Source organism: Mustela nigripes, chromosome 7, assembly GCF_022355385.1.
Source record: "Mustela nigripes isolate SB6536 chromosome 7, MUSNIG.SB6536, whole genome shotgun sequence".
Classification (NCBI taxonomy): domain Eukaryota; kingdom Metazoa; phylum Chordata; class Mammalia; order Carnivora; family Mustelidae; genus Mustela; species Mustela nigripes.
In genome coordinates this window covers 102,013,819-102,023,752 of record NC_081563.1, presented here as the reverse complement: position 1 = coordinate 102,023,752, position 9,934 = coordinate 102,013,819, and positions in this window count along the sequence as shown.

The following is a 9,934-nucleotide window of genomic DNA, read 5'->3' as shown; positions in this document are numbered from 1 at the left end:
CCTCCTCCTCCTCCTTCTTCTTCTTCTTCTTCTTCTTCTTCTTCTTCTTCTTCTTCATTTTTCTTCCAGTAACTTCTAGGGGTAAAAGGGAAAGCTTATTACATAGTAATAGTAAGAGTAAGCATTTATTACATGACAGCAGTAATTGGAACATGTGTTGTTACCTGGAAGTGGATAAACACCATAACAAAACATAACAAAAGAACATTACAAGAGTAAAACATGCGGCATTGACTTTGAGACTCTGTGAAGCTGGAAGGGTAGGAGGGGATCCTAAAGGAGAATGTCAGAAATCCAAGAGGCCTTGAGGAGGGTGCACCAAGGGCACAAAGGAAACTGAGGAAGATGTTGTTGAAAGTCAGAGAAAAGGATCCCTTGTTACATAGGACCAAAAAGTTCAACCCTGGCTTTGAGGACAGATACAACCATCCCCAGGGTGCCCTGCCTGAATTCCTGACTCATAGACTCTATAAGCATAATAAAACGGTGGGTTTTTTTTTTTTTTTTATGTCATTGAATGTGGAGTGGTTTTTTATACAGCGGTATTAAATGGAATGGGCAGAAATAGAAGAAAAGATGTTTGGTTTTTTCAAATGCATAGAGAAGTCACTATGTTGTACATCTGAAACTAATGTAATATTGTGTGTCAACTATACTCAAATAAAAAATTATAAATAAGTAAATTAATTAATGAATTAATTAATTTAATTTCATGAAAAAATGCACAGATAGGCTCCCTTCCATTTCTTGGACAACGTTGTTACCTGCTCTGTTCCCAGAATTTAACTACAAGTGAAAATCACTCCCAGTCCTGCTCTGCACACCTTTATCTTGGGAGTCTGGCTCAAGCATTGCTCTTGCCATCCCCTAGCAGTTTAAGTGGAAGTAACAAAATTCCATCTAACCTGTCTTCAGAGCCAATTTTTCAAATTTCTAACCTGTGTCAGTGCAATTGCTCTCAGGTCTTTTGAAATATTAAGGATGACAGTTATCTAGCTAATCAATTCACTGGGTGTTAAATATAAAAGAAAGGCATCTACTACTTAATTTCCTTCAAGAAAAATATCCATCTCCTTATTCCCCCTTTTTTCAAACCCCAACAAAAAATTCAATGAGGAAAAAGATCAGGGGACATGCATGGACCGTAGACTGGGAAAACTGTAATGCACATTGTCCAGGATGCTGAGTGTAACTTTGTCACTCTTTTTAAAATAAAAGGACCAGCCAGGTTTTTTCCCCTCCCTCCAATGTTAATATCTGCATATGCTTGATCATCTACTTCTGTGAATTCAATGCAATTCCAGTAAACATAAAGCAAATTGTTTGCTTGGAATTATTAACTCTTATTATTTGATGTTGTTTAGAACCAATAACATGTCTCCACCTTTACAAAGAAGAATGTGCCTGATAATATTTGGAAGAGAACTGGGTTATTTAGCTTCTACTGCAATGTTTCTCTTAAGTGAGGAGGACACTGAAGGAAAGTAATTTATACATTAAGTTATAACTTTTTTTTTTACTTACTACAGAAATTTTCAAAGATGTGAAAAAGCAGAGAGGATCATGCCATGGCATCCCATTTTCCAACATGAATTACTCTGTAGTTATCTGGGTTTTTTTCTGGCTGCTCACATTTTGTTAGCAGATGCCTCTGGAGTCCCTACCACATCTCCTTGGCTCTGATTTTAGCTCTAACATGCAGCTCCAACTTGCACTGTCAGCTTCCCTGGCTTTCTGCTATCGGGCCCTAGGCCATTTCTAATGCACAGTAGTTTTCTCAGCCTTAATGCAATGAAATGACTCCAGGCTGTGCCTGGGCATTAACATTCCCCAATGCAGCCCTCCACTATGACCAGTTTAAGCCTTGCACCTTCTGTCCTTCAACCCAATTCTGAAAGTCATTCCTGTAAATTTCGCAGAGTTCTCAGGGTACTGAGCCATGCTAGCCTACAGCAGCAAGCAATGAAGTATGTTCAGTGCTTCCTGCGGCCCTGCGTTATGCTTTGTTCTCACTTGGGCTTCCGACAACCACTTCCCAAAAACCTTCCTGCACCTGAGTTCCTTTCTCAGGATCTGTATTCAGGGAAAACCAAACAAAGACTGGCATCCTTCAACCAGTCATATCTTTTGGTTGTGGCCAAAGTCTAATATCCATTCCTAAGACAATCATCTTGCAGACAGGACAGATATTTTTCAAGATGCTGGCCGATGTGGCTGACTGCTGTAGAGTGGTTAGGAGTGGCGCAATTCTGCTTTTCTACAAAAATTAAGAGTAGCATTTCCTTCCAATATCCTTGCTTAGTTAGAGAAGAAAGAAAGAAGGAAGAAGGAAGAAAGTGAGAGGGAGGAAGCTTAAGGAAGAAAATGAATGACCTATATTCCCTCTGACAATTTTTACTACAGAATTAAATTTTGCTTTAGGAGCTGAACACAGATAACTTCAGCCACCCTATCCGAATTCTGAGCTTTACTTCCAAATCCAAGACTAGAGCCATTGTAAACCCATGAGAACCCTTAGGATGTGTTAGCAAGTAAATTGGCTGTCAGCACCTGAGACCTGGGAACACACCCAGTCCCCCAGGGAAGCTGGACCCAAGGGTCAGAAGACAGCACTATTGTAGCCTAGTGTCCGTAATGGGAAACAGATGCTTCCAGCTGTCACCTGCCATCAGCCTGCTCACAGACTGTTTTTGGCCTTGGCTCCTTCTGGACCAATCCAGCTGTGTAAACACACTGTGTGTTTACTCTGTGGGAGCAGCCAATGGATCTGCCTTTTTTTTCTGTTAGAAGAGCCTGCCTGTGTTGAATGCAAGGCTTAACTCATTAGAATAACAATTAAACAAAGGTAGGGTTGTTTTTTTTTTTTTTCTTTTCCTTTTCTTTGTAATTTTTAGCCTCTATTTGCTTTGCTATCAGGATGTCTGGGTGGCCTTAGCTGGTGGTTAGTCTACTGAAAGCTAAGGGGCAAAGGGAATCTGTTTGAAATAAGAATGCTTTAAAGAAAGATGGAGAGGGAGCACCTGGGTGGTTCAGTGGGTTAAGCCGCTGCCTTCGGCTCAGGTCATGATCTCAGGGTCCTGGGATCGAGCCCTGCATCGGGCTCTCTGCTCAGCAGGGAGTCTGCTCCCTCCTCTCTCTCTCTGCCTGCCTCTCTGCCTACTTGTGATCTCTCTCTGTCAAATAAATAAATAAAATCTTTAAAAAAGAAAAAAGAAAGAAAGAAAGATGGAGAGGGAGTATGGGAGGCAGGATGCTTGAGTTCTACAAGTAAGCACATGACTTTGGGAATATCACTTAACTTCTTTGGGTCTCATTTTCCTTAATCTGTGAAATGAAGGGGTTAGACTAGCTTATCTGTACAGAATTTTCCCATTACTAATATTTTAAGTAATTTGTCATTGTTATGGCTTCTTAAACATATTCTTTCATTGAACAAATACTTTCTGAGCATATACCTTGGGTGCCTAGCAGTCTGGACAGCATTTTCAAAATATTAGCATTAGAAGACTTCTCAGAGCCCAGCTATGTAATAGGCACTTTCTTTTCTCTCTCCAAGTTCTCTTCTTTCTTCCCCCTGATAACCGTGTTCCTTGGACTATGGAGACTAATTCGTACTCCCATTTAATGTGTCTTTGCTGGGTCTCCCAGCCAGAGTCTGGAGCAGGTGTGAAACACTTGATCCTGGTGTAGCTAATCACATACAATCCTAGAGTTATAAGTTCAGGCTCATGATTTATTCCTGGCCAATCAAAATTCTTCCTGAAGTCTCATGTCATGGATTTTTAGAGAAATAGAGTCCTCCATTTTTTTTTAAGATTTTATTTATTTATTTGACAGACAGAGATCACAAGTAGGCAGAGAAGCAGGCAGAGAGAGAGGAGGAAGCAGGCTCCCCGCTGAGCAGAGAGCCCGATGTGGGGCTTGATCCCATGACCCTGAGATCATGACCTGAGCTGAAGGCAGAGGCTTTAACCCACTGAGCCACCCAGGTGCCTCTCCTCCATTTTTTTTAAGTAGTCTCTATGCCCAATGTGGGGCTCAAAGTTGTGACCCCAAGATCAAGAGTCATGTGCTCTACTGACTGAGCCAGCCAGGTACCCCAAGACAGAGAATCTTCTTTTATATGTGGGGTTACTAAATTGAAAAGAGATAGTATCTGTGGCCATTCCCTTTCCCTGTTGCATGGGAAAAGCCCAAATGGAGTTGGAAAAACTATGTGTTGGGAAAGGCCAACACAGAAAAAGAGGAGATGGGGAGAAATTTCAAATGGTTTAGTTTGAAAGCTTTTCTCTCCCAGGTATGTGTACCAACCTCTTTCTCAGCCACTTTCAGATTGCTTTCTGTCACTTCCAACCAATAGAGTCGTGACTGATACATCGTCAAACTATTACTTTTTAATGTAATTCTCACAGTGGTTGGGATTTGTCCACTGTTAGCTCTGCTAGAGTGTAGCAGAGCTGGGACCTTCTGGTTCCCAAACCAATAGATTTTCTAAACCACAGATCTTCTGACTCCCAAATCAATTCTTTTATTTTTCTGTGTTTCTTCCAACTTCGTATGGTGAAAATTTCCAAACATGCAGAAAACTTAAAAAACAAAAAAGCAGCTACCTATATATCTCCCACCTAGATTCACCCGTTACATATAGCTGTGCATGCTTATCATATATCTAGCCATTTCTCTATCCAGGCAAAATATCTATCTCATTTTTAAAATGAGTTTCAAAGTAAATTACAACCAGTCCTCTTTTTGTCATGCTGTATCTCACCCTTATAGACATGGTGGTATGTTGGATCGGGCTTGGATGGGCCAACTGGCTTGTCCATATCCATGATGTGCAAGGGCACTCATGGCAACAGGACAGAACCAGGGATGGGAAAGGAAGGCAGCTGGAAATGAGTCAGAGGCCACCATATATTAAGAGTGGTAAGCCTGGAGGAGACACACGGAAATACGTAAAGATGTAAGTGGACAAAATAATTTTTGTTAGTGATGAGTGCTACAAAGAGTGTAAAGCACAGCAATATCATAGAGCCTTCTTGTGTGTCAGGGAATACAGGATCATATCAGTCCTAGGAAAGCTTCATGGAGGGCATGACTTTGGGATTCTATCTCAGTGAAGAAGGCAATCAGCCATGTCAAAATCTGGAACAAGAAGTTTGGAGCAAAAGAAAGAGCAAGTAAAAAGGCCCCAGAGCTCCCTAGTAACATAAAAAAAAAAAGCATGGCACAGTCTCCTCCATCTCCTCTCCACCACCCTCTCCACTCCCCTAACTCCTCCTCCCTCTCCTTTTCCATCTTCTCCTCTTCATCACCATCATCATCAAACATCCTCAATAGATTGGAAGTACATGTGATATATTCACTAGTGAATCATTGCTGTTTCTAGGTGAGTTGAATTATTACATCTTGTTTGTAACTCTATTGGTCAAATGGTTATTTTCATAACTCCACCAGTCACTTTCTGGACAAAGATCAACAGCTCCAAGGGTAGTTTTGACACACAGAAGCCCCATAAGCCTACAGAAACAAGCTGGTCCTAAACAGGAACATGTTGGTCTTTCACAATTTTGCTGGTCCAAAGAACAGGCTCAAATTACATCCCAAACAACTCATGGTTTCTTATGCTGCTCTTTTAACATCATAATTGGCAGGCTCTTGGCCAAAAAAATTGTTGGTTTATCTTGTGCAAATGGCTTAAATATGTGTTTTAGCATTAAAATGATCCAAAACCAACACTTTGCATTGCTTTCCAGTGCCTTTTTGACCTGCCCTCACTGGAAACCAGATTAACTTAAAGCTTTATTCTTGAAATGTCTTAATCTTCTGAGACCCATTCTGCCTTCATTGGTTTCAGGATCATGAAGGTATGGGCCTCTTCAGTTTCTTTTATTTTCAGTAATTTTTTTCTTTAATTGAGGAGATATTTGTTCATAAATGAGCCAAAGAACATATGCTTCAAGTTTTATTTTTATAGTTTTTTAACTATGCCATGAATAATGTCCAAAACATCAATATTAAACCAAATTAATCCCATAACGGATCAGAAGGACATTTGGATCTAACACGTAGTCAACTGCATTTTTTTCTTTTTTTTTTTTTTAAGATTTTCTTTATTCATTTGACAGAGAGAAACACAGCAAGAAAGGGAACACAAGCAGGAGGAGTGGGAGAGAGAGAAGCAGGCTTCCTGCTGAGCAAGGAGCCCAATGCAGGGCTAGATCCCAGGACCCTGGAATCATGACCTGAGCCAAAGGCAGACGTTTAACAATTGAGCCACCCAGGCACACTGTCAACTGCGTTTTTCTTATTCAACTCTACAGAAATAGTAGAATTGGATTAGAAAAGTCAGAAATGCCCTTAGAAACAACAAGATGGAATTTTTTAAATGTAGAAATTATATATACCACAGTTATTTAGAGCCAGAATTATCATTGGAAAAGCTTATTTCTTGGGAGCAAAACTGTATTTATTAAGGGCAACTGTATCCCAAGTACGGGGGTGTCTCTCAGAATTCTCAAAATGTGAATTTTTGCACATACAAATATGGATGCATTGTCACTTTGCAGTAATATTTCTACAAGTAGGGTTGGAAGAAGATGCATTGAATGCTGCTGGCGCTTCCTCAGATCCCCTCAAATCTCTTCCCTTGTCTTCTGTATTTTTGCTTTTAACAGCGAGCACTTGTGACTCTCTTCGGAGGCCATCCCTTGGGCTGCTGAAGACACATTGCCCACTTTACTGAGAACGGGACATGTCTGGGAGTTCATATCCCACTAGTGACTGGTACTAAACTATGAAGCCCTTCTCCCTTCCCTGGACAAAGTAACTAATTTTGAGGTATAATTTCAACTCTAGGGCCCCCTAGGGGATCTGGCAGAAGCTGGGGCTCTGCTGGAAGTCACTTTTTGCTTGGTGTCTTTCTCTCCCCATCTTAGCTCCCGAACATTGCTACCTATTTCTCTCAGAAGTCCCTCTTTAACATAGGACTTGCACATGAGTCTTCATTGCAGAACTTGCTTCTGAAGAATCCTGTGTAAGAACTGAGATGAAGTTCATCTGTTCCAAACCTCTTGTTCACAGAAGATTAACCCAACCTATCAATTCTCAAATATTTGTTACAGGCCTGCTAAGTTTTGGGTCCAGTCCAGTCATGGCAAAGTAGATCTCTAGGAAAGTGGAAATGACGGAGTTCCTCTGACCCAAGGCACAACTTATCTTCCATCAGAGCCAATGGACTAATCTCAGGAACCAGTGAGTATGCTGTTTTACAAGGTAAAAGGGATCTGTACCTCCAATTCCAACATGGGGGTGAGGGGGGGGCGTTTCGGGGTTTCCCCACAACAATAGCAAAGGCTCCAGACAAACAGCTGGTATCCTGTTACTGAACTCAGTTCTAACACTATCTACCTGGAGATAGCATGATATTCCAACAGATTAAGGGCTCAGTCCCATAAGACTGTCAGTTGCAAAGGGGCCTGGGTGACTCAGTCAGTTAAGCACCTGCCTTGGGCTCGGGTCACAATTTCAGGGTCCTCAGATTGAGTCCCATATCCAGCTCTCTGCCCAGTAGGGAGTCGGCTTCTCCCTCTCACTCTCCATCTGAACTCTCTTGCTCTCAAATAAATAAATGAAATCTTAAACAAATAAACAAAACAACTGCCATTTGCAAACCCAGATTGTTACCTGTGCTACTGACAAACAGGTATCAGAGTTTCCCACAACCCCCTCCTCAGGTTAGATTAATTTGCTAGAACCACTCACAGAATTTAGCCAACATTTTACATACATGTTGAAAAGAAAATCACAGGCTCAAATTGGTATCACTTAGGCCAAGTCACCAAACTGCGGCTTAATACCCAACCTAACTGCAGGTTCAGTCTCCTCCAGAAATGAAGTCTTAACCTGCCAGTCAGGAATTCTCTGATACGACTAATGAGGTAACTGTCACATGAGCCCTCTCCATCCCCCAAAGGAAGGAAATCCACCTAATGAGACCCCCTGCCCTTTCTTCTGAGCAAAGGTGACCTTGGAGCTCCCCTTCTACTTTCTAGTTGGGGATGCTGCCTGATTCGTGAATTGCTTAATACAGCCAATGAGGTTGCATTTTTGTTTTTGTTTTTGTTTAATTTTATTTATTTGACAGAGAGAGAGAGATCACAAGTAGGCAGAGAGGCAGGCAGAGAGAGAGGAGGAAGCAGGGTCCCTGCTGAGCAGAGAGCCTGATGTGGGGCTCCATCCCAGGACCCTGAGATCATGACCTGAGCTGAAGGCAGAGGCTTTAACCCACGGAGCCACCCAGGCACACCTGTTTTCGTTTTTCAAAAATGTATTTATTTATTTGAGAGAGAGAATGAGAGTGCACCAGTGAGGAGAAGTGGAGGGAAGATGCAGAGGGAGAGAGTATCAAGCCAACTGGGTGCTGAGCTAGAAGCACCTAGGGTCTCAGGACCCTGAGATCATGGCCCGAGCTAAAACCAAAGGTCGGGTGCTTAACTGACTATGCCACCTTAGCACCCCTGAATTTTTGTTTTTTAGCATGAGATTAGCATTTTATTGTAAAAGGCTCTAAGTCAAGAAGGGTCATATAGAAGGATGCATAGAGCAAGGTATGGGAAAAAAGCATGGAGCTTCTTGCCCTCTCTAGACACACCGCTCCCCCAGCACCTCCATGTATTCACCAACCCCAGAAGCTCTCTGAACCAGTCTATTAATAACAAAAATTCAACCAAGAGGCACCTGGGTGGCTCAGTTGGTTAAGCCTCTGCCTTTGGCTCAGGTCATGATCTCAGGTCCTGGGATTGAGCCCTGAGTCAGGCTCTCAGCTCAGTGGGGAGTCAGCTTCTCCCTTTTCCTCTCCCCCTCCCCCTGCTTGCACTTGCTGTCTCTCTCTCTCTCAATAAATAAATAAAATATTTTTTAAAAAGTCAATGAAATAAAATGTAAAGATTTAGCTGGCTTTATTAATCAATTCATAAATTGGGCAGTATCCCATCTAGTAAGTAGAGAGGTGCTATCTTTGCTACATAAAAGGAAAAATTTGTTAAAGTAGAGAAGGAATGAGCAATAGGAAATTATTAGCAAAAAAAAAAGTCTATTGTTTTAGTCAAGGTTGCCCTTCTAAGGGGAACAGAAGGGGTCTATCAGTAAATTTCCTAGTGCTGACCAGGAAATTCCATGTAGGCTGGTTAAAGGTTACATGTGGGGGCAGCTGGGGGGGGGTGCTCAGTCTGAAACCACAGTTATGTTATGTTTGGTATTAACCCTTGGTTTACGGACTTGGGGTCTTAAGTGACACCATTTTGGGCTGTGATTTTCTTTTCTTTTTTTATGTGATTTTCTTTTTAAAAAGTCCTTTCTGGTTTTTATGAGGGCTTCATTACATTGGCATGGTTGATTAAATCATTAGCCTTTGGTGATAGATTGAACCCTCTCCCTGAAGCCAGGGAGTTGGGACTGAATTCCAACCCTCTAAGCACATGGTTGGTTCTGCTGGCAACCAGCCGCTGTCCTTAGGTGGGGGTCCAAAAGTCGCCTCATTAAGATAACAAAAGAAACTTTCTTGCTCTCATCACTTAGGAAATTCCAAGGGTTTTAGGAGAAATGTGTCAGGAATCAAACACAGGAGTCCCTTATCCACGAGGGATACATTCAAAGTCTCCCAGTTTCCATGGGCTGAAACAGAAGATAGTACCCAACCTTATATATTCTAAGTTTTCTGCTATACAAACATACCTATGATAAAGTTTAATTTATAAATTAAGTGCAGTAACAGATGAATAACAATAACATAATAAAATGAAATGTTATAACAACATACTATAATAAAAGTTATGTGAATGTGATCTCTCTCTCTCTCTCAAAATATCTTGTGGTATTGATTTCACTGTTCCTGTGATGATGTGAGATGAAAAAATGCCTAGGTGATGAGATC